General features: G+C 34.9%; 1 protein-coding gene and 1 non-coding gene across 2 annotated transcripts in view; one reads left to right on the top strand and one right to left on the bottom strand.

Annotated features, from left to right (window-relative positions):
* Positions 1-1,211: 1,211 nt before the first annotated feature.
* The window catches only part of ZMYM4 (zinc finger MYM-type containing 4), an 86,119-nt gene continuing 62,657 nt past the window's right edge, over positions 1,212-24,673 (top strand). Inside the window, exon 1 of the mRNA XM_047084591.1 lies at positions 1,212-1,253. The gene's annotated coding sequence lies outside the window, so the exon portion shown is untranslated. The remainder of the gene's footprint in view (positions 1,254-24,673) is intronic.
* Positions 7,595-7,697, bottom strand: LOC124516832 (small nucleolar RNA SNORA1). Its single transcript, XR_006963220.1, has one exon. It is a non-coding gene; the product is annotated as a small nucleolar RNA SNORA1 (small nucleolar RNA).

Genomic DNA, 24,673 nt, shown 5'->3' with positions numbered 1-24,673 from the left:
AGCCAGCTGTTGTGTTTCCTCTGTAGTTACATAGGTATCTAGGTGGTTGTTTTTTCCTTAAAAGCTTCTCCTTGAATGGGGAGACATACTCTGGCTTTTAGTGGATAAGGTTTATCAAGAAGCAGCCTTCCTTGTGTTCTTGTCTCATTGATGAGAAGTAGGTGGGAAAGCATGAGGCTGGAATGCTCACACTTGCCAAAATGAGGAGCTCTTTACATACTAGGGGTGGAGCATGTGAGTGTTTCTAGCTCCTGGATAGAGTTGCTTTTGCTGTACTCCATTCCCCCCTTCCCCCCCCCATTTCTGTCTTATTTATTTATTTATATTTTATTTTTAAAGAATATTTATTTTTGAGAGAGAAAGAGAGAGCAGGGGAGGGCCGAGAGGGAGACAGAATCCCAAGCAGGCTCCACTCTTGTCAGTGTAGAGCTTGGTGTGGGGCTTGAACTCATGAACTGTGAGATCATGACCTGAGTTGAAACCAACAGTTGGGGGCTTAACCATCTGAGCCTGAGCCACCCAGGTGCCCCTATTTATTTTTTTATTTATACATACACATATACATATGTGTGTGTGTGTGTGTGTGTGTGTGTACATTTTTTTAAACTAATCTCTACACCCATCGTAGGGTTCAAACTCATGACCTGGAGATTGCATTCTCTACTAACTGAGCCAGTTACCATTCCCCCTGCACCTGTGTTTTAAAAATCCAAAATTACCTCAGACTTGGCTCTGCTTCTGTCCTAGGCCTTAACATACCGAAATAGGAACCATTTCTATAACAGGACTAACTTTCTTTTGAAGGACAGCTAAAAACCTATTTGATGCTGATTGTTCTGTTTAATTTTGATTAGAAGTTTTATATAGTTATCAGTGTTAGTAAGTTCTCAGTAAGTGTTGGCTGTCTTTATTATTATTGTTATAAATACATAGGACTATATTTTGTGCTGCAAAAGTGATTTAAAAATAAGTTTATATTAGGCATGTATTTGTCTCTTTGTTTTTGGTTTGGGGGTTTTCACGTGAGAGTTTATTTTATTCATTATAAATTATATTCTAGTCTACTTGGCAGTATTTTGTTTATCTTGTGATTTTGTATACTTTGGGTTGAAAATTACAGCTTTTGGGGGAGTGAGGAGGGATATCAGAAAGTATGATAGAATGTGACAATAATGTTACTTTTCTCTTTGCTTTTTTGCTTTTTCAGTTTGAGCAGAAAACTGGTGCAGTTTTTGATGAAATTGTAGAGAACTGTAAGTACCGCTTTAGAAAAAAACCAGTCATGTCTTTATATAGATAATAATTGAGTCTAGATAGAGCATTTATCAGTGCTTAACATTTAACAGGGTTTAGTTTGGGCTGATTAATGCGATGGTCCAATTTGATATAGTTTAGAAATCATCACTCTGTTAGTATTTTCAGCAAGTTAATCTTAATTTTAAGAGTTTTTCCTTTTTTTTAGTAAATATTTTATTCTCACAGATATTAATGTTGAAATATAGCTAAGCTTTGTGTATGTATTAACCATATAGAAGTTTAGACTTAACCATTCAGTAAAGATTTCTACTTTGTTTACAGGGCTTCTTAATTTTCTGTTTATATTCTTTCTATGTTACATGATTCTCTGAAAAATTTTTTTTGTTTCTTATGATTATAAAAGTAATACATTCAATTTTACAATACAAAAATGAAAAAAGCAGAAAATGAAAGCCTTTGTGTTTTTTATTCTCTAAAGATAACCACTTCTAAAAGTTTAATATATATCTTTCCAGACTTTTTTTCTGTGGATGTATATAGATCTATGTATGACAGGTGGGGATTTATATATGTTTGTAGGGATTCTGTGGATACTGTTCTTGCTTTTTTCATTCAACTGCCTTAACATCTCTGTATGTCAATGGATTTTGACCTTTTGCATCATTTTACTCGGTATTTTATTGTATGGGTGTATTATAATTTAGCCATCTTCCTCTTTTATATATGTATGTATTCTTTTCAGTTTTTCAGTATTACAAACAATATTTAGTATGTATTCCTGTACACATTTTTGTCTACTTCTATTGAAATAGACAAAGGGACTGTATCCTTTTCTGTAGAATAAATTCTAAGAATAGAACTGCTGAATCATCAAAGGATGTTTGTGTGCTTGTTCATGAAGAATAAATTTTGTCATCTAGAGCTAGTAAGTCAAGGAAAATATGCATTTCTTTTTTAATTTTTTTTTAAGTCCCAGTAGTAGGATCTGTGAGTACCTTCTTTGGAATTAGTTTGTTAACGTTTTTTGAGAGAGAACAGGTTTTTATAGAGTACATATTGAGAGGTAGCTAGCTCTCTTGATCTTTAATGGTCTTGGAATAATCTGGAGTTCATTCATGTCTAGGCTGGGCTGTTGAGAGCACAAAGACAGGAACTGCTGACTTGAGCCCCTGTACATGTTCTCCCTGTTGCCTTGCCTTCCTTATAGCATGGCGGCCTCCAGGTAGACTTCTCTCATGGTGGCTCAGGCTCCAAGCAAAAGAGTAATTCAGTGAAGAAAGCAGAATCAGCATCTTTTCTGAGCTACCTTCAGAAGTCACACAGTGTCCTTTCTACTACATCCTTTGGGTATGAGGGAGTCACAAGCCTGCTCAGATTTAGGAGAAGAGGATATTCAGACCTCACCTTTTTTTTTTTTTTTAATTAAATTGTTTTGTTTATTTATTTTTGAGAGAGAAACAGAGTGTAAGTGGGGGAAGGGCAGATAGAGAAGGAGACACAGAATCTGAAGCAGGCTCCAGGCCCTGAGATGTCAGCACAGAACCCAATGCAGGGCTTGAACTCAGGGACCGTGAAATCATGACCTGAGCTGAAGTCAGACACTTAACCAACTGAGCCACCCAGACGCCCCTAGACCTTACTTCTTGATAGAAGGGTCAAGGTCACATTGTAGAAAACAATGTAGATGGGAGATATTATTGCAGCTGTATTTGGAAAATCCAGTCTGCATTCACAGCATATAATGCTGTCACATGATATTTTATTCACATGATATTTTATTCTAAACTAGAAAATGGCTTAAAAAAGAAATTCATTCTTTAGGTCTGTATGTGGATATTCATAACATTAACTACTCCTGTAATACAGAAACAGAAACTGATGAATCTGATCATGCATATTTTATGAGTAACATTTTGTCTTTTTTTTTGACTTAGTCATTCCTTTCCATATCATCATTGTCCCTATTGCCCCCTACCCTATACCTTTGTAGGTAGCCTTTCACGTTTTTCTCCAGTGTTCCTAAAATCATTATCATATATATACATATATAGACACATAATATATATACATGTATATACAACATATACATGTATAAATATATATATAATATATGCAAGTATACATATTTATATGTGTATATGTAAGGGTTTTGGAGATTTTTATTTTTTGTTTAACAGGTGAGATCATCATATACATAGATTTCTCTACCTAGCTTCTTTCATTCAGGAGTACTTTATGATCTCCTTCCATCTTGACTGGAATAGCTTCAACATCACAGGGTTTAGATGTGCAAGTCAACTTTTCCCCTTTCCCCTTTCCCCTTTCAGACACTGATGTTATTTTAGTTGTTTTTTTTTTTTTTACCATGATAATCAATGAAGTATGAAAAATCCTTTAAGAATATCCTTATATATTAGTTTTATATGTGTGTATAGATTACAGAGAGTGGGTATTGTTTGGTAAAGGGTATGTGTAATTTTAATAGATGTTTCTGTCCTGCTTTTCAAAACTTGACTGTCTTACATTTCCATCAGAAATGTATAAGAATACCTCCTCACCCCATTAATGTCCGTTATAGCTCTTCTTCATGTTTAGCAATCTGATGGATGTGAAATAGCACAGTGTTAACTTTATTCTGCATTTTCTTAACTCCTATTGAATTTGAATTTAAGCAGTTTTTAATAATTTCAACATTTGGACTGGCTCCTCTGTATTGTCGAATTGTAAATATTTGTTAAATAAATTAATACCCTTTGCCCATTTCTTAAAGTTTTTTTTCATGACACGTTACAGGCTTTTTGTAATATCATAATCATAGTTGTTAAGGGGAGTGATAGTAGGCATGGTAAAGGATAAAACTGAAAGAAGGTTCAGGTATACTTTTAAAAAGATAGACATTCACTCAGGAAATTTAACTTTTAGAAAAGATAACTTAAAGTTCTTTTAATAATGAAGTAGAGGGGGTTGATTTCCTTTGTTTTGTTTCTTTTTGCTTGTGTCATCTTTTCCTAAACAAATGTTTTTTTTTTTTAATTTTTTTTTTTAACATTTATTTATTTTTGAGACAGAGAGAGACAGAGCATGAACGGGGGAGGGTCAGAGAGAGAGGGAGACACAGAATCTGAAACAGGCTCCAGGCTCTGAGCGGTCAGCACAGATCCCGATGCGGGGCTTGAACTCATGGACCGGACCGTGAGATCATGACCTGAGCTGAAGTCGGACGCTCAACCGACAGCCACCCAGGCGCCCCTAAACAAATGTTTTTAATATAAAAAATTTTGGTCTTTTTTAACATCATGGTTTTCAGTTTTGGTTTAAAAAAGTTTTCCTCACCCTTTGAATATATGTTATCCTAGAGTTTATTGGAGTATTTAGAAAAATATTTTTAAAAAGTGTTAAACACAAAAAAATATTTAAAACATGTGAGATATATTAAAAATAAAAACCTCTGACTTCACCACCACCCAGCTGTAGAAAAATGTGCACGATCATGCCTTTCGTGCCAATCCCTCGGTCCCATTCTGTTCTTCTCTTTACACAGCCATTATCCTCAATTTTGCTTAATTCCTAGCATTTCTTAATAGTTTTTACCACATTTACATTATTAATCAAGAGATTATTTAGTTTTGCTTATTAATAGATTTTGTATTGTTTTTGAATTACACTGTATATGTTACCACTTTCTTTTTTTTAACCGTATATTCCTGAGATTTGAATGTAGTGTTGCATGTAGCTCTCATTCATTCATCACTGATGTGTATTTATTCATTAAATACATTACAATTTATTTATTTTTAAAAATGGTAGTAAAAAGTATATAATGTAAAATTTACCACTTTAATTATTTTTAAGTGTATAATTCAGTATTTTAAGTACATTCACATTGTTGTGCAACAGATCTCTAGAACTTTTTATCTTGCAAAACAAATTTTTAATAGCTCTTGAATAAAAATTCTGTTTCCCCCTTAAGGTTTATCTGTGTTGTAACATGTCAGAATGTCATGTCAGAATGTCCTTCCTTTTTAAGGCCGAATAATATTCCATTGTATGGTTAGACCATTTTGTTTATCCATTCTTGTGTTGATGCAGTGAGTATGAGTGTGTAAATATCTCTGCAATATCTTGCTTTTGTTTTTCTTGGCTGTATACCCAGAAATGGAGATTGCTGGTTTATATAATACTGTTTTCAAGTTTTTGAGGAACTGCCATAGTATTTTCAGTTGTGATTTGTACCATTTTAAATTTGCACCAGCAGTGCACAGGGTTACAATTTCTTTACATCTTTGCCAACACTGCTACTTTTCTGTGTTTTTGATAGTAGCCACCCTAGAGGTTGTGAGGTGATGATAACCTCATTGTAGTTTTGGTTTTCCTTTCTCTAATGATTAGTGATGTTGAGCATCTTTTCATAGGCTTGTTGAAAGTCCTTTGCCTGTTTTTGACTTGGGTTATTTGATTCTTTTGTTCGTGTTGATTTCTAGTTCTTTATATATTCTGGATATTAATTCCTTATCAGATATATGATTTACGAAAGTTTTTTTCCCATTCTGTACATTGCCTTTTCACTCTGTTGATGGTTCCTTTTGATGCACAGACGTTTTTCAAATTTGGTGGCCAATTTGTTTAGTTTTGCTTTTGTTGCATATGCTTTTGGTGGTGTCATATCCAAGAAATTGTTGCCAAATTCAGTGACATGAAGCTGTGGTGTGTGTGTGTGTGTGTGTGTGTGTGTGTGTGTGTGTGTGTGTTCGTTCAGGAGTTTTTAGGTCTTCTGCTTAAAATATATCAGAACTTTAAAATCATTCTAATGTCTATATACTTCTCGTTGTTCCTCATTGTTCTGTTTTTTCTTTATGAACATTATTTTATATATTTCAGGATATATACAAGAAAGTGCCATGTATGGAATTCAATGTAAAATGTATTTATTATGGTGGGTCTCTGTCAAAAACTAGCTTATTATTTTTTTAAAAATGTTTGTTTATTCAGAGACAAAGCATAAGCAGGGGAGGGACAGAGAGATTAGGAGAGAGAATGAGTCCCAGCAGGCTCCACACTGTCAGTGCAGAGCCTGACATGGGGGCTTGATCCCATGAAATGTAAGATCATGCATGACCTGAGCAAACTCAAGAGTGGGACCTTTCACCGACTGAGCCACGCAGGTGCCCCTGTTAGAAACAAGTATAAAATCTGTTTCTTTTTTTTTTTTTTTTAAATATTTGTTTATTTTTTGGGAGAGCACAAGTCGGGGAGGGACTGAGAGAGGGGAACAGAGGATCTGAAGCAGGCTCTGCACTGACAGGTTGACAGCAATTAAGCCTGATGTGGGGGTTCAGCTTACAAACTATGAGATCGTAACCTGAGCTGAAGGTGGATGCTCAACCAAATGAGCCACCCAGGTGCCCCCAGAATCTATTTCTTAAGTCAGGGATTGGCAAACGGTTTTCTCTGACAGGTCAGACAGAAAATATTTTAGGCTTTATAGGTCATGCTGTTTTTTGTTTTGTTTTGTTTTCAAATTTATTTAAAGTCGGTATTTTTATTTTATTTTGTTGTATTTTATTTTCTTTCTTTTGAGAGAGTGTGAGTGGGGGAAGGGCAAAGAGAGAGGGAGACAGATAATCTCAAGCAGGCTCTGTGCTGTCAGCACAGAGCCCAGTGTGGGGCTCGAACTCATGAACCATGAGATCATGACCTGAGCTAAAATCAAGAGTTGGATGCTTAACCAACTGAGCCACCTAGACGCCCCAATAAATTTTTATTTAAGGAATTTTACATATGATTCCTTCCCCTGCCAGTCATTGTAGTTCTCCAGAGTCAGAATCATAATCTTCAAAATAACCGAGTTGTTTTTTTTTTTAAATGTTTATTTACTTTTGATAGAGAGCGCATCAGTAGGGGAGGGGACAGAGAGAGACAGGGACAGAGGATCCAAAGCGGGCTCCAGGCTGACAGCAATGAAACCAGTGCAGGTGCTCGAACTCAGTGAACCATGAGATCATGACCTGAGCCAAATTTGGATGCTCAACCGACTGAGGCATCCATGTGCCCCTCAAAATAGCCCTTTTACAAGAACTTCTGTTGAGTCCACAATTGTCGCTGTCAGTCCAGTTCTTTCAATTGGGCTTCTTTGATCTCCACTTGAATATGAACATACTTCAAAAATTCCATACCTGTAATTGTTGGGGTCCAGTTTCTTTATTTTAGGGCCCTAGAAGTCAAATTGTAGAAAGTACATTGATTGTTATTTTGGAAAATGATCTAAAATTGTTATTCGTTAATTGTTTATAGTATTGAAAAGTCTGTTACTTCCACTTTACTCCACGAGCCTAGTAGAAAATGTTACAGGTCTCTTTGTCAACACTGCAATAAATTTGCTGTGATGAAAACATAACTTGTGTCTTAATGTAGTCACAGATCATACTGTTTATGTTGCAACAACTCAACTTTGCGTTTGTAGCATGTATGTGAAGGAATTAATGTGTTTGCAATAAAACCATGGACACTGAATTTTGAATTCAACATAATTTTCCATGTATAAAGAAATGCTTTTCTTTTGATGGCTTTTTCCTACAATTTAAAGATGTGGAAACTATTCTTAGCTCATGGGTTGTATAAGCCCTCCTCCCCAGTGCCCCCGCAAAAAACAGGTGGCTTCTGCATTTGGCATGCAGGCATAGTTTACCTATTCTTGTAAGGTATATATGGGAAGGTTATTGCTCAGGCCTAGGCTATGTACATTCTCAACTTTATCAGAATTCCAAAACTTATTTTCCTAAGTTTTATCTATATACATTGACACATTGTGCTTAGAGTTTTGGTCACTATCTAGCGTCACTAACTAGAGTTTTGGCATCTGGCCAACACTTGACATTATCAGACTTTAAAATTTTTTTTTTCAACGTTTTTTACTTATTTTGGGGACAGAGAGAGACAGAGTGTGAACGGGGGAGGGGCAGAGAGAGAGGAAGACACAGAATTGGAAACAGGCTCCAGGCTCTGAGCCATCAGCCCAGAGCCCGACGCGGGGCTCGAACTCACGGACCGCGAGATCGTGACCTGGCTGAAGTCGGACGCTTAACCGACTGCGCCACCCAGGCGCCCCCAGACTTTTAAATTTTGTCAGTTTGGTAGGTATAACATGGACTTAATACTTAATTTTTTTATTTCCTTCGTTAATAATTTGAATATTTTTCATGTTTATTAGCTATTTCTGCTACCTCTTTGGCAAAATGCCTAATTAAATCTATTGCCCACTTGCTGTTGGGTTGTTGGTGTTTTCTTAACTGAAATGTTGGAGTTCTCTAAATATCCCGACGAATAAATTTGTCAGTTATAGCTATTGCAAATAACTTCTCCTAATTTATGTCTTGTCTTTTTAAAGTTTTTGCATTAGCAGTATTTAATTTTTTTAAGTTTATTTATTTTGAGAGACACAGAGACAGAACGGGGGGGGGGGGGACAGAGGGAGGGAGAGAGAGAGAGAGAGAGAGAGGGAGAATGAGAATCCTAAGCAGGCTGTGCACTGATGTGGGGCTTGAACTCATAAAACTGTGAGATCATGACCTTTTTCTGTCTCTCAAAAATGAATTAACATAAAAAAATTTTTAAGTAAAGCTTTTCTTTAAACTATCCTTCCATTAAATTTTACTTTGTATTCTTGCGGAAAGGTTTTTATTTCTCTTGTGTAAATACATAGGGTTGAAATGGTTGGATGTACCAAGTTTATCTTTTTAAGTTTTTAATTTAATTCTAGTTAACATACAGCATTATATTAGTTTCAGGTGTACAGTATAGTAATCAGCACTTCCATATATCACCATGTGCTCATCACAGGTATACTCCTTAATCTTCACCTGTTTTACCCCTCCCTGCCCCTCCCCTCTGGTAACCATTAGTTTGTTGTCTATAATAAATTAGAGTGTGTTTCTTGCTTTGTCTCTCTCTTATTGTTTTTCCCTTGTTTTGTTTCTTAAATTCTGCATGTGATTGAAATCACATGATATTTGTCTTTCTCTGACTTAATTATTATTTCACTTAGCATTATACTCTCTAGCTCCATCCATGTCATTGCTAGTGGCTCTACTAAATTTTAATATGATTTTATTCAGTTTCCCAAATTTACTCTGTTGCAATTCTAATTAAAAATGCATGCATTTAAGGGGCACCTGGGTGGCTCAGTCGGTTAAGTGTCCGACTCTTGATTTTGACCCAGGTTATCATCCCGGGGTTGTGAGGTTGAACCCTGCTGTGGGCTCTGTGCTGGGCATGGAGCCTCCTTGGGATTCTGTCTCTCCCTCTGCCCCTCCTTCCCATGTGTATGTGCACACACTCTCTTAAAGAAAATTATAAAAATGGGGCGCCTGGGTGGCTCAGTCGGTTAAGTGTCCGACTTCAGCTCAGGTCATGATCTCACAGTCCATGAGTTCGAGCCCCGCGTCAGGCTCTGTGCTGAGAGCTCAGAGCCTGGAGCTTGCTTCAGATTCTGTGTCTCCCTCTCTTTCTGCCCCTCCCCTGCTCATGCTCTGTCTCTCTCTGTCTCAAAAATAAATAAAAACATTAAAAAAATTTTTAAAGAAAATTATAAAAATCATGCATTTATTTATTACTTTTGGAAGAATCAATTTTTATTGTTATACAGATTTTGTTTTATGCTATTTACTTAAATTTTATGGTTGTCAAGTAGTATGTATTGTGTTTTTTTGTGTGTCATTTGTTAAGTATCTTATTCGTCACCTTTGCAAATGGAGTCTATTTTTCAGGGATGCCTGAGTGGCTCAGTTGGTTCAGCATTTGACTTCGGCTCATGTCATGATCTCATGGTCCATGAGTTCAAGCCCTGCATTGGGCTCTGTGCTGACAGCTAGAGTCTGGAGCCTGGTTCGAATTGTGTCTCCCTCTCTCTCTGCCTCTCCCCCAGTCGCTCTCTCTGTCTCAAAAATAAACATTTAAAAAAAAAAAAAGGAGTATTTTTTTTATTTGTAGGTTCTTATTGCAAGAATAGCTTAGCTATGTTACTGAAATCCCTTATTAAATATAGTAGACTTTTAAAATTTGAGACTGTAGTTATCCAGACATGAAGCCATATCAACTGAAAATATTTTCTTTTTCACAGTGACTGCCCAAATTATGTAAATTAATTTTTTTTGCTATAAATTGTGGGATTATAATAAACAGTCGTGGTAGTTGTCACCTTTGACTAATTTCTAATTCTAGTTAATTAGTTGTCATATTTTGTTAATTTAGGGCCAATTGTTAGTTTTTGTCACATAGGCTTAGTCTTTATTACATTTTAAAAAAAATATTCCTATCTTACCTTGTGGAATGGTTGAAGAATATTTGTGTTTATGTATTACTGGATTTAGTTTGTTAATATTTTGTTAAGGATTTTCCTGGTAAAGTTTGTTTACTATTGGAGTTGTATGTAGCTTTATTAAATGTTGTCTACAATTCACTAGTGAAACCATCCGGGCTTGGAGATTTCTTGGTGTGAGATTGTAAGTTATAAGTTAAAGTTTTCAAATAGGAATATAAGGTTTTTCATATTTTATGTTCCCCCCCCCTTTTTTTAAGGTAGAGAGAGACAAACCAAGAAACAGTCTTAAAATAATTTTTTTTTAATGTTTGTTATTTTTTTTTTATGAGAGAGAGAACACAAGCAGGGCAGGGGCAGAGAGAAGGGGACAGAGGATCCAAAGCAGGCTCTGCAGATCCAAAGTGGGCTCTGTGCTGACAGCAGAGAGCGCAGTGTGGGGCTCGAACTCGCGAACTGCGAGATCGTGACCTGAGCGGAAGTCAGATGCTCAGCTGACTGAGCCATGTAGGTGCCCCTTATGTTTCATCTTTTGTCAGTTCTGGTAAGTTGTATTTTTCAAGGAAGTTGTCCATTTCATTTAAGTGGTCTCTTTGTCTTTTGAATTAGAGGTAATTTAGTGGGAAGGACAGTGGCATCTCATTGTTTTAATTTGCATTTCCCTATTAATGATGTGGAACAACTTTTTATTGTGTGTATTGGCCATTCTTAATGTTCTTTTGTGAAGTGTCTGTTCAAATTATTGCCCACTTTTCATTTTGGTTGTTTGTCTTTTTGTTATTAGGATAAAGGTTCCTTATATATTTTGGATACAAGTCTTCTGTCATGTGGATCAGTAGATTGAAATCAGTCGGGATATCCATCTCCATGTATCTGTGTCTATAAATCCCTTCATATCCATCCATCCATTTTGTGGCTTGCCTTTTTATGTTCTCAGTGGTGTTCTTGAGTAGCACAAGTTTTTAATTTTGATGAAGTCTCATTTTATTATTATTATTATCATTATTATTATTATTATTATTATTATTACTACTACTACTACTGTATTTGTGTGGTCTGTTCTTTGTGTTCTAAGATACCAGTCCCAAGATCATGAATATTTACACTTGTTTTTTCCTAGAAACTTTGTATTTTTAGCCTTAGCTTTTACAATTAGGGTCCTCATCCATGTCATTTTAGTTTTTGTATATAGTGTAATGTAAAAGTCAAAATGTATAATTTTTGTGTGTGGATATCTGTTGAGTCAGCAGCATTTATTGAAAAGATTATTTATTCTGATTGATATACCTTGGTACATTTGTTGAAAATTAGTTGATCTGTATATTGAGTCTATTTCCAGACTCATTATAAGTTCCATGGATCTATATATACATATATCTGTTCTGAGGCCAATATCACTCTGTCTCGATTCCTTTAATTTTATATTAAATCAGATATTCTAAGTCATATTTTCCAATGTTGTTTTACTGTACTAGATCTTTTGCATTTTCATGCAATTTCTTAGAAGCAGCTTGTCAACTTCTATTAAAAAGCTTCCTGGGGTTTTTATTGTGATTCTGTTGGGTCTGTAGATCAGTATGGGGAGAATTGACATCTAATTAATAGTGTTTTCCAATTCATGAATATGATATGCCTGTCAGTTTATTTAGGTTTATTTATTTATTTATTTATTTCATTTCTCTCAGCAATGATCTGTAGTTTTCAAAGTAGAGGTCTTGTACATATTTTGTTATTCCTATATATTTTAAATTTCTTATGCTATTGTAAGTGAAATGATTAAAAATTAAATTTGTTGGGGTATAATGTACAGATAGCAAAATTTACCATATTTGAAAAATTAGTTTAAATTTTTTTTTTATGCTTATTTATTTTGAGAGAGAGTGTGTGAGCGAGGAAGTTTGAACAGGGGAGGGGCAGAGAGAGAGGGAGAAAGAATCCAAAGCAGGTTCTGTGCTAACAGCCCCTGACTTCCAGCTCGAGACGAAATCAAGATTTGGATGCTTAACTGACTGAGTCACCCAGGTGCCCCTAACTTTTCATTTTGAAATGATTATTGATTTACAAAGTGAGTTAGTACAAGTCGTCCAACTCTGTTCCTAAAAATTGTTTTGTCTGTATAAGTCCTTTGCATTTACGTATATATATTTTAGATTTACATGTAAATTTATACAAATAAGCTACTGGGACTTTGATTGGAATTGCATATTCTATAGATTAATTTGGGGGAGAATTGATATCTTAAATATATTGAATCATACCTACAAGCATGGTTTATTTCTTTTTATTTAGGTCTTCTTTAAATCTCTAATTTCTAAATTATTACTAAATTTCTATATCTCTTGTAGCTTCTAGTTTATAGAGTTTGCGCATATTTTATAAAATTTAGCATACATATATATATATATATTTTTTTTTCCAATATTTTGTCTGGATTTTTTGTTCGTGGATAAATTGATGGACAATTTCCCCCCATAGAGATAGCCAATTATTCCTTCCCAGGTCAGTGAATAATCATGCTTTCTTTACTTACTTGAAATGTAGTATCCCTTATTTCTATTTTTTATTACCTTATAATTAGAAAATTGTTTTTTTCAGTCTCCATATGTTCTTTACTATCTTTGTAGATATCTTCCCTCAGATTGAGGATTTTCTCTTGTTTGCTGAAAGATTTTTTTCATGCATGAATATTAAATTTTGTCAAATTATTTTTCTTCATTATTGAGATAGTCCTGTGTTTTCCTTTATTGTGTTATGTGGTAAATTCATTTTTGAATATTCAACCCATCTTATATTCATGGGATAAATCCTACTTTGTCATGACTTATTATTTGTTTTTATATTTTTATTCAGTTTGCTAGTATTTTAAGTATGCTAATACTTTAAGCACCTATGTTTATGAAGGATATTGGTGTAAAATTGTCTTTTGTTGTATCTTTCTCTGGTTCTGGTGGCAGAGTAATACTGGCCTCAGAAAATTGGTTAAGAAATATTCCTTTCTCCTATATTTGCTGAAAGAATACATATAAGATGGGTGTTATTTCCTTAAATATTTAATTTACTAGCAAGTCATCTGGTCCTGGTGCGTTCAGATTTTCTTTATCTTTTGTGTCTGGTTTGGTAATTTGCACCTTTCAAGGCATTTCCTTTAAGTCAGCACAGTTGAATAGAATTTTTGCGTGATGATGGAAATGTTTTGTATGTATACTATTAAAATATAGTAGCCACTAGGTAGCTACCCTTGGCAGTTGAGCACTTGAAATGTAACAAGTGCTGAACTGAAGTTTTCATTTTGATTAATTTAAATAGACATAGGTGACTGGTGGCTTCCCATGTTGGACATTGAAGGTCTAAGCTGTCAAATTTATTTCTATAAAATTCTTAATAATTTTTAAGTGTACTGTCATAAAGTTGTTCATAGCATTTTAAAATTTATTGTTAATGTTTATATTTTCTCACTTTGTATTTAATTTCTATGAAGTCTTTACTGCTATACCTTTCATTCCTGATATTATTAATTTTGTATTCTGTCTCTCAACTTCTTCATATAAATTTTTAAAAAAATACTTTAACTGAAATATACATAAACTTAAATTTACTATCTGAGCCATATTTAAGTGTACAATTCAGTAACATTAAGTAAGCTGGCATTGCTGTGCAACCAATCTCTGTAATGCTTTCCATCTTGCAAAACTGAAACTCTATACCTGTTAAATAATAATTCCCCATTCCTTCTCCCTCTAGCTGTGTCATCCACCCTTCTACTTTCTGCCTCTATGAATTTGACTACTCTGGGTACCTCACATAAGTGGAATCATACTGGTTTTTTTTGTGACTAATTTATTTCACATAACATAATGTTGTAGCCTGTGCCAGAATTTGCTTTCTTTGCAAATAGTAGGATTGGTGTATCTTGTGTTTAATGATCTCATAAGAATAACAAGTGAAATTATTATAATTTTACTGATGCCATTGAGGGGAAAAAAGTGCAGCTTACTCTGTTTCTACAGTTTTATAGCCCTTAAAATGATTTCCTTTAGCATTGCAATTCTTTCTAGTTATTAGGGGTAGGATAAATTAGATTCAGGACTTGAACAGATCCTTGTTTATCTGAATAGAAAGGGATATCAGCTGTATCTGGTGAGGCAAGATGGGAGAGAAGATGAAAATTAAAGGTTTCACTTTATAAATAATATAACCGTGTTACAGAGATTTTAGAATTGGAAGGATAGAAGATTTGAAAGTGTAGATTGGGACAGATTTGGGACTGTTTCCTTGTATCGCTGTGGCATTGTGCTTCTGGAACTATTGGCATAAGTTACTTCCACTTTTATTATTTTGTTAAAATTTCATTTTATTTTGCTTATGAAAATAATATGCCCTGAAATATTGAAATATTATAAAAATACATAAATGTTTTATTTCATTAAAGTGTATGATATTCTGTTATAGTGATATGTTTCAACTTTAATAGACCCTGGACAGTTTTTAGGTACATGCCAAATGTATCAATTTATGGATTTCGCTGTTCTTCTTGATCATTACTTTTAGAGTAGTATAAATACCAGTGAACCTTCAAAAAAGTAAAGTCTGTTGTCTTTAGTTGTCTTCTAGTGAAGAACAAATGGTTGTTTTATAACAAACAGTTGTTATCTATTCTTTAAAATCACATTTTTTTTAGTCTTAATAGTGTTCAAATGTATTATGGAAATTGTAACTTATTTCTATCAGAGGTATTTCAAGTGTCAACATTTGTTGGTCACCTTTTAGTAATAAAATCTATTAGTTATAAAATCAAATTGTGAATATTCCACTGGTTTCGAGCTATTTTTTTTTCCTATAGGAACAAATAAAAGCAAAAATTAGTGAAAGTAAGTCCTGTGACTATCACCTATGAATCTCATCTCTCTTTATTGAATGTGTAGAGGTTACAATGGCATACTTGAATAGTTCTACAATAACAACACATATTTGAATGAAAATAAGAGAGCTATAGTCTGTAGTCGTGACTTCCTGAGGAAGCTCATTCATCTTTGTTAGTACTTACCATGGATCGTTGATGATTGACCTGACTTAAGTAAATGGTTCATCTCTGGTATGGTAGGGCATTCAGTGGTTTGTCTTTGTTGGTAGAACATTCAGGGGGATTTTGTGAAAGAAATTCAACCATCTGATAAGAAGTTAGACTTGATGAATCTGAAGATTGCTTTCAGCCTCTGGGTGTGGTGATTTATGCCTGGTTCATAAAAAACTAGAGCCTATTACTCAAGGTGTGGTCTGTGGATATTAGCATCACCTGGGAGTATCTTAGAAATCAGATTCTAGCTGTCATCCTTTACCTGCAGAACCAGAATCTTTGGGGGTGGTGTGGAACTCAGGTATCTGTTTCCAACAAGCTCACCAAGAGATTCTGATGGCTGGTAATCATTGAGAAAGCATTGCTTTAGTTCAGTGATCCTCAAGAATTATTGTGTATCAGAAGCAAAATTATCTAGGGGTTTTTGTTTTTGTTTTAAAATTTTTAAAAGTGAGGTAAAATTGACATACAGCATTGCATAATTTTTTTAGATGTACAACATAATGATTTGCTGTATGTATGTATTGCAAAATGATTACTACAATTAGTTTCGTTAATACCCATCACCACTTGTTCACTGTAACTTTGAAACACTGATAGAAATATATTTTACATAGAGACCTATGTGTGTACAGACAATTTTTATAGCATTGCTTATTGTTACTCTGACTAATGCACTTTGCTTTCTAGTATAGTTGTTGTTGTTGTTGTTTTTTTTTAAGTAATCTCCACATCAAACACAGGGCTCAAACTCATGACCCTGGGATCAAGATTCGCATTCTCTACCGACTAAGCCAGCCAGGTGCCCCTTCTACTCTGTCTTATTAAAAAACAATTTCCTGGCCCTGGCTCACTAATGGGTGATACCTGCAGTTTGAAAGAACACTGGATTGTTGTATTCTAATTATTATCCCATTTCCATGAAAAGTTTTCTGTTGGTTACTGGCCTGTTAATAGCAAAGATTCCTTTTCATCTTAGGATCATAAATACAAATTACCATTCTTTCTATTACTGTAAGTGTGTCCTGATGAGAATCGGGTCTGTCAATAAAGGCAGAAGCTAGAATGGCTGTTGAAAAGCATCTACTAGTTTAAGACAAAGCCACATAAGTTCAGCTGTTGATGAATTGTATGTTTACCAAGAGTCCGTTGTTTCCAAACCTGTTTCTTTTAGTACTACTTGTCATTGTAATTGTATAATTTAAATTGTTTTTACACTAATGGAATTTACTGTGGAAAGTGAGTTGTTTCTTTCTTTTAAATTTTTTAAAATATTTATTTACTTATTTTGAGAGAGATAGAGAGAACGCTGAGTGGGGTAGGGGCTGAGAGTGAGAGAGAATCCCAATCTCTGTGTCAGCTCAGAGCCTAACATGGGACTTAGTCTCACTAACCATGAGACCATGATGTGAGCCAAAATGAAGAGTTGGATGCTTAACTGACTGAGCCACCCATGCACTCCAAGTGACTTGTTTCTATGAATAATTTGAATGCTTTGGAAATACTACGTAAATCAGTAAAAACATGGAGGTGCAGGTGTCTGTATTTTGTCATTCCACTTTAAAGAAACCACAGTTGTAGTCATGGAGTTTACATTATGGGTGTAATTTGTTCAAGAAAGAACTCAAATTAACATGCACATTCTGCAAGATTTGGTTGATCCTCAAATGGTTGGTCAGTATGCTTTTATATATCCCAAATAAAAATAAATGTGTAAGACATGTATGTTTCATTTGTTAATGATTCCTGGCTTTATTTGAGTTTTAACTATTAAACTGTATTCCTAATCTGGTTCGAAGAGGCTTTTATTATTCAGCAAATTGCATTTTATTGAATAACACTAAATCATCTTAGAAATATATCAGTGACAAAATTCTAATGTTGTAAGCTTTTATTTAAAATGAACCTCACTTAAAATGAACAAGATTACCTCATTTAAAAAATTTTTTTAAATGTTTTATTTATTTTTGAGAGAGAGAGACAGAGACAGAGACAGAGAGAGACAGAGTACAAGTGGGGGAGGGACAGAGAGAGAGGGAGACAGAATCCATGAAGCAGGCTCCAGGCTCTGAGCTGTCAGCACAGAGCCTGACGTGGGGCTCAAACCTGTGAACCACAAGATCATGACCTGAGCCAAAGTTGGACACTTAACCGACTGAGCCACCCAGGCACCCCATAGATTACCTCATTTTTATGCTTGTTATTACTTGGTTTTGCATTCTTCAGAGTTTATGTTTTCTTTTCTTTTTTGATTCTTTATTTTATATAAGAGAGAAAAGCAACTTCAGAATTGTTTGAGAACTAAGATTTCTAAAGTTAAAATTATAACTGATATTATTTAATATCTGAAAATTATGCTTTGATTAAAAACAAAAAAGTATGGGAGGAATCAAGTAATGTATTGGCAATGAAAGTAGCTAACAGCCCTTTCACAGTGTTCATTTATGTGTTTATTGGACTTCTTAGTTGATGTTTGTGCCTTGAAATGATCCTTCGGTATAGTATAGAAACATCAGTCTGCCTCTTAAAGCAAAGCCTAAGCAGGAAGACCTGGAGTAAAAGTTGACCTACCATGAAATTTGCCTTCATTGTTGAATACAAATACTGTACTTAAAACTGCTTAAGATACCGTTGTTCTCCGTTCACAAAATCTTACAACTTAACTTGCATTTAACACATGTACTCCTTTCATTCTTGTACTGAGGAAGTTTATTTATGTACTGACCACATCCACTGTTGCACATAGATTTTCCTTTTAAACTCCTTAGTTGTTCCCTCTTTGTTGGATCATTCTCATAAGCAGACTACAAGCTGCAATATTCTCCATCATAAAAACAAGCAAAAAAACACCTCACCAAAAAGTAAAACAATGAGGAAAACAAAACAAAAATACCAGGTCGGAAAAAGACTTCACTGCAGATTTTAACCCTGTTTCTGCTCATTTTCTTTAATTTAGAGCAAAACTCGTACAGAGAGTTGTCTGTACTTAAGGTTCCTCAGTTCTGTCTTTTGGGATCACCCCACTCCAGCTTGTACGCTCATTTGTTCACTGATAATACTCTTGTCAAGTTAGAAGATCATTTCAGCTTTGCAAATGTTACTGATCCTTCTCAGTCTTCATCTTCTGTGTCAGCTCAGCAGTGTTTGTTTTGGTTGGTCAGTCTATCCTTGCTGAAATTCTTCCTTTATATAGCTTGTTTGACATCAGTCACCTAGTTTTCCTCTTGCCTCATTGGCTGTTGTATCTTAGTCTCTTTTCCTTATTCCTTCCTTTCTATCAGATTTCCAAATGGTGCAGAGGACTCTTTAGCTCTCTTCCATCAGTAGTAAATAAATTTGCTAGGTGATCTCATCTTGTCGCATTAATTTTAAGTGCCATCTCTTCATGGACTCCCCAATATGTATGTCATTGCTTGGCAAGAGTCTCCTTTTTAATTCCTCTTTATTAATATATCTAATTGCCATCTTATTATCTCCAGTTGAAGATTTAATAAAGTTCTCAAAATTAACAGGCCCAAAACCAAGTTACCTCTTTCCTGTCTGCTCCTCTCTTAGTGTTCCCATCTCAAGCAATGATACCCTGTTGTATTATCCTTTGTTTCTTTCATATCCAGCTTCTTATATATCATGGAATGCCTCTAAACCCAAATCAGACTGTTTCTCCTTTACATCCACCATTACTATCCTGGCCTTAGCCACCAATGTTTCCTTGGATTATTGCAATAATCTCCTCTAATTGTTCTTCCCACTTCCATTCCATTCTTCATTCCCTTAACATTAAAAATTTTATGTTTTATTTTATATTTGAGAGAGCGAGAAAATGGGGGAGGAGCAGAGAGAGATGGAGACAGAATCTGAAGCAGGCTCCATGCTCCAGGCTCCGAGCTGTCAGCACAGAGCCCGATGGAGAGCTCGAACTCAGGAGCAATGAGATCAAGAACTGAGCCAAAGTTTGACGCTTAACTGACTGAGCCACTTAGGCGTCACATTCCCTGTAACATTTAACAGTCTTAAAGGAGTCCTATAGAAGCTAGGGTGATCCTTGTAAAATATAAATCATGTTAATCCTCATCAGGATCTTTTAATGACTTCCTTTCACACTTAAATATATTGCATTTTTCCCTATGGTCTGCAAATTTGTAATAGACCTATTCTCTGGCTTTTTCTCTTTTCTCATTTTTTAGCACTCTTCCTCTCACTCATTCGGGTCCAGTCATTTGTCCTTCCTTTTCCTCACATATGCCAATCCTGTTCACAGTGTCTAACAGCCAGGAGTCTTCCATGAGAAATTGGTACTTTCAAGTGTTTCACTAGCTACTGGGATCCCCAATAAATGCAGTGTCCTGCTTTGTTTTGTATATCTAGGCTTTGAGAAACAGGAGCTATTTCTTTTGTTTGATTAAATGGGCCTCAAGGGTGAGAATTCTTGTCCGGTTGATTATTTATCTGTTAAAAAAATTGTTTTTAATGTTTCTTATTTTTGAGAGAGAGAGAGAGCACAAGTAGGAGAGGGGCAGAGAGAGAGGGAGACACAGAATCTGAAGCAGGCTCCAGGCTCTGAGCTGTCAGCACAGAGCCCGACGTGGGGTCCAACTCATGGGCTGAGAGATCATGAGCTGAGCCAAAGTCGGAGGTTTAATCAACTGAGCCACCCAGGCACCCTGTTAATTATGTATCTTAATGTAACTAGTACTTACATTAAGATTTGTTCAGCCTGTATATTTCTTGTGGGATAACAAGCAAAATTTCATTTAAAAAATCTTTTAAGTTTATTTTTGAGAGAGAGCAAGTGAGGGAGGGGCAAAGAGAGAAAGGAGAGAAAGAGATCCCAAGCAGACTCCACACTGACAGCGTGGAGCCTGATGCAGGGCTAAAACTCATGAACTGCTGCATCATGACCTGAGCTGAAATCAAGAGTTAGACGTTTACCCAGACGCTTGAGCAACTGAGCCACCTAGGCACCCCACTAGCAAAATTTCAAATTCAAATTAGATGCTTTGTTAGAAATTGCCATCTCTGAAAAAGCTTTAAATCTCAAGTGCATTTTCAAATAAGGATAAAAAATTTGTTTTCAATAAACAATAGATACATGTGCTTCAAAACTCAAAATATATAAAAAATATGCTTTGAAAAGTTGTGTTTCTGTCTTCTAGCTACCCAGTTATGATTTTCATAGAAGATCAATGGAAGATATTTTTTATACTCATAAATTTTAAAAAATACATTAGTGATAGCCTAATGTATTTATTCTTTGTCACTTAGGTATTTTTACTTAATTAACCTTGGAAATTCATATAAAGCTACCTCATTCTTTTTTTATAACTGCATAATGCTCTGTTGTAGGTATGTACTATAATTAATTTAGCCTCACTGATGAATAGATAGGCTGTTTCCAGACTTTGCTGCTGTAACTGTTCTTTTTTCATAGTTCCCTTGCAAGATTTAGAATAAAACGCTGTATATTAACTAGGTCGAATTAAAAAATAAAAAGAATATTATATCTCTAGAATAAAATCTTAGAAGTTGAAATGCTGGCTCAAGAGGTATGTGTATTTAAAGTATCATAAATATCACTGTCTATTCTTTATTAGAGTTGTACCAGTTTATATTCCTACCAGTAGTATTTGACTGTAGCAGTTGGCGAACTTTTCTTCTTTCAAGGGCTAGAGTAAATATTTTAGGCTTTGCAGCTCACATATGGTCCATGTCACAAGTTTTTTTTTTTGTTTTTTGTTTTTTTTTTGTTTTTTTTTTTTTTGTATATATGTTTTGGCCTTGGGCCATAGTTCTGGCAGCTTTGGCCTGTAGCATGGCTGTCAGGCTGTTATCAAAACCTTTTGTCCTTACCAACCTGCTTGTGAACATGGTATCTCACTGCATTATTAATTTTCATTTCACTTATGAACAAAGCTCATCCTTCATGTGTCCTTTCCTGGAATGTTTGTTCAAATCCTTTTCTTTTGTACATGTATTTGGTTGTTTGTATTTTTATTGAGGCATACGAATCTTATCTGTATCCAAAATGACCCTTTGTGATACCAAATACAATAAAATCTTTTTAGCTGGTTAATTTTTAATCTCTGGTTTGGTTTGTGTCTTCTCTGTAGCAGTTTTTGGGTCACATTTGACCTGTTACTGTTTTACTCAATAAATTAGTCTTTTATTCTAGATTTTGTGTCATTTTTATTTTTTATTTTATTTTATTTTTTTATTTTAAATTTTTTTTTTTTTCAGCGTTTATTTATTTTTGGGACAGAGAGAGACAGAGCATGAACGGGGGAGGGGCAGAGAGAGAGGGAGACACAGAATCGGAAACAGGCTCCAGGCTCTGAGCCATCAGCCCAGAGCCTGACGCGGGGCTCGAACTCACGGACCGTGAGATCGTGACCTGGCTGAAGTCGGACGCTTAACCGACTGCGCCACCCAGGCGCCCCATTGTGTCATTTTTAGAAAGGCTTTTCCCCACTTTATTAAGACTTAAAAATAATTTTTCCATATTTTTTATATTAGTGTTTTATTTTTTATGTTTAAACTTTGAAAACATCTGGAAATTATTTTGATAGGAGTTAAGGATCTACTTTTCCCAAGTGGCTAGCCTTTTCTCTCAATACCATATCCTGAATTTAAATGTAGAGGTTTTGAAAATTGCTTGCAATATTACTTTTTAGTGTTTACTTCTCATATACTGTAAAATTTAGATTAAGCTGCTGACCACATGAAAGGCGTATTCATTCATGAAACAGTTACTGAGCATGTGCTGTATGGCCTGGTACTAAGGATCCCTGGCCTTTAGTTGCTTACAGTCTGGTAGATTTATGACACCATATGCATGTGTGTGTGCAACACCCTACACTTCTTTATTTATATTTTCTCCTTAACTTTCTATTACTGTAAGAATTTTCAAGTACATAGAACAATTGAAGGAATAGTATATTGAATATCTGCAATGTAGTGCATGCTCTCTGATTCCTCCCTGCTGCTCTCTCTGTGTTATATATATACTATGTGAATGTAAGCTGTAGACATTCCTAAGATTTTAGCATCTATTGTTTGATTATTATTTAAGTAAGTGATGATTTTCTTGTTTTATTATTCTGTTTGTCTTATTATTCTGTTTGTCTTTCTAGTTCTTGAGGAGGGGGAACCATAGCTATCTTTTTAATCATTTTATCCCTTGAACTTATCACAATACTTAACCACAGAGTGGTTTCCTAATAAATACATGCTGAATGAATGAGTACTTTAGGCAGTAGGAAGCTGTGGAAGGATTTCAAGGGATATAATATGGAATGATTTATGGTTTAGAAAGATAATCTAGTGTCTTTCTGGAGGGGGGCAACTTGAGGAATGCTTTTATTTAGGCTTTGTATCAATTAGGATTTGATTATAAGTAATCCAACTCAAACAAACTTTAACAAAAAAAGGAATTTATCCTGGATCATGGAATCCAGGGAATGACTTGAAGAACCAACCAGTCTCACAAACGGTTGATCTGGGCTTCAGGAACAAATAAAAACAAGGCTGTTGGTACCACCAATATTTTTAGTCTTTGCTTCATTCTGTGTTTTTATTAGGTTCAGTTTGCCTGCTCATGGATCAATTAAATGTGGTTTAGGGGTAGGGTTTGTAAGAATATGATTGCTTCCTAGATGTCCATGTAGATTTAATTAGTACAGTGTCCACAGTAAGAGATGTGGAGTGTTAGAGTGGTGCCTTGTGGAGGAGATGGATTTGAGAGATATTAAGTAGGACAGTTTACAGAATTTGTCCAGAGGGAAAGAGAATTGGACTGATTTCTCTTTTCATGAGCAAACTGTTGGCTTGCTGATGCTGTTAATCAGGTGACGGAAATACAAGAAGAGTATGCTTGGAATGGGAACATGATGAACTTGGTTTTAAAAGTACTAAGTTGGAGATCCCTAGGGACTTATAGGAGCTTGTTGAATATGGAGATTTGAATCTTGGAAGAAAGTGCTTAGGAAATTCACAGCAATGGTGAAAGCTATGGTGGTGAGTAAAATAGTCTGAGTGTATAAAATAAGAGAATTGGAATATTGAGAGCATAAACAGAGGAAGAGGAATATGAAATAAATTAATAGACTAATTAGAAAGGTAGGAAGAAGTATAGTGTCAAAGAAACCAAAGGCCTTTTATTCAGGACATATATGCCACATAGGGATTGAAAAAAATCAATTGGATTTGACCATTAGGAAATTCTTGATGATCTTAATGAGAGCAGTTCCAATGAGAAGTTGGGACCCAGGTTGCATTAAGTTTGGAGGATTAATAACTGGGAGATGAAGTAGAAATAAACCAATGTAGACTTTTTTTCTAGAGGTTTGACTGTGAAGGGAAGGTGAAATGAGAGCTGGGAGGTTTTTTAAATTTTATTTTGGAATGGAAGAGATGTGAGCATTGTAGTTTCAAACGGTAAATAGTTTTTAAATTTTTTCTGGCTTGGATACATTTTATTCTTTATGTTTAAATATTTAGCATTGTAAACATTAACTGCTGTGTTTATTAGAGTTAGTACAGAGATAGTGAGACTTTAAGAGCAGAGACCTGTGTTCTAATCTCAGTTCCCCAGAATAATCACTGTAGTAATTAAAATGAAGTTTTATATTCTCTTCTGTGTGTTAGTCACTGTGTTAATAAACCTTTTATACATACTATCATTAATCCTCACCACAAATTAATCTCTAAGGTGAGTATTACACTGTTTTACAAATAAAGAAACCTGAGAGTTTACCTTTCAGGATCACATAGATTTTTAGCGATCATCTATGATTCCAGCACAGATATGTCTGTTTCTGAAGTTGGTACTCTTTTCTTTCTGCATCACATTGCCTCCTTTCTAACCTCAAATAGCTTCTCAAGTTGTAGATCCCTATTTCCTTATCTGTCACATTAGGATAGTCCTATCACACCTATATCAAATTGCTCATTGAATGCTGTGGTATTATTATCTATATTTTGTTTGAAAAGAGAAATTATATATTTGGTTAAATACCAGACAGACCTTATAAATG

This window comes from Lynx rufus, unplaced genomic scaffold, assembly GCF_022079265.1.
Source record: "Lynx rufus isolate CCGP_SWC_20201006 ecotype Redwood Valley unplaced genomic scaffold, mLynRuf1.p SCAF_2, whole genome shotgun sequence".
Lineage (NCBI taxonomy): Eukaryota > Metazoa > Chordata > Mammalia > Carnivora > Felidae > Lynx > Lynx rufus.
The sequence above is the reverse complement of the archived record's forward strand: the minus strand, read 5'-3'. Positions and strand labels throughout refer to the sequence as shown.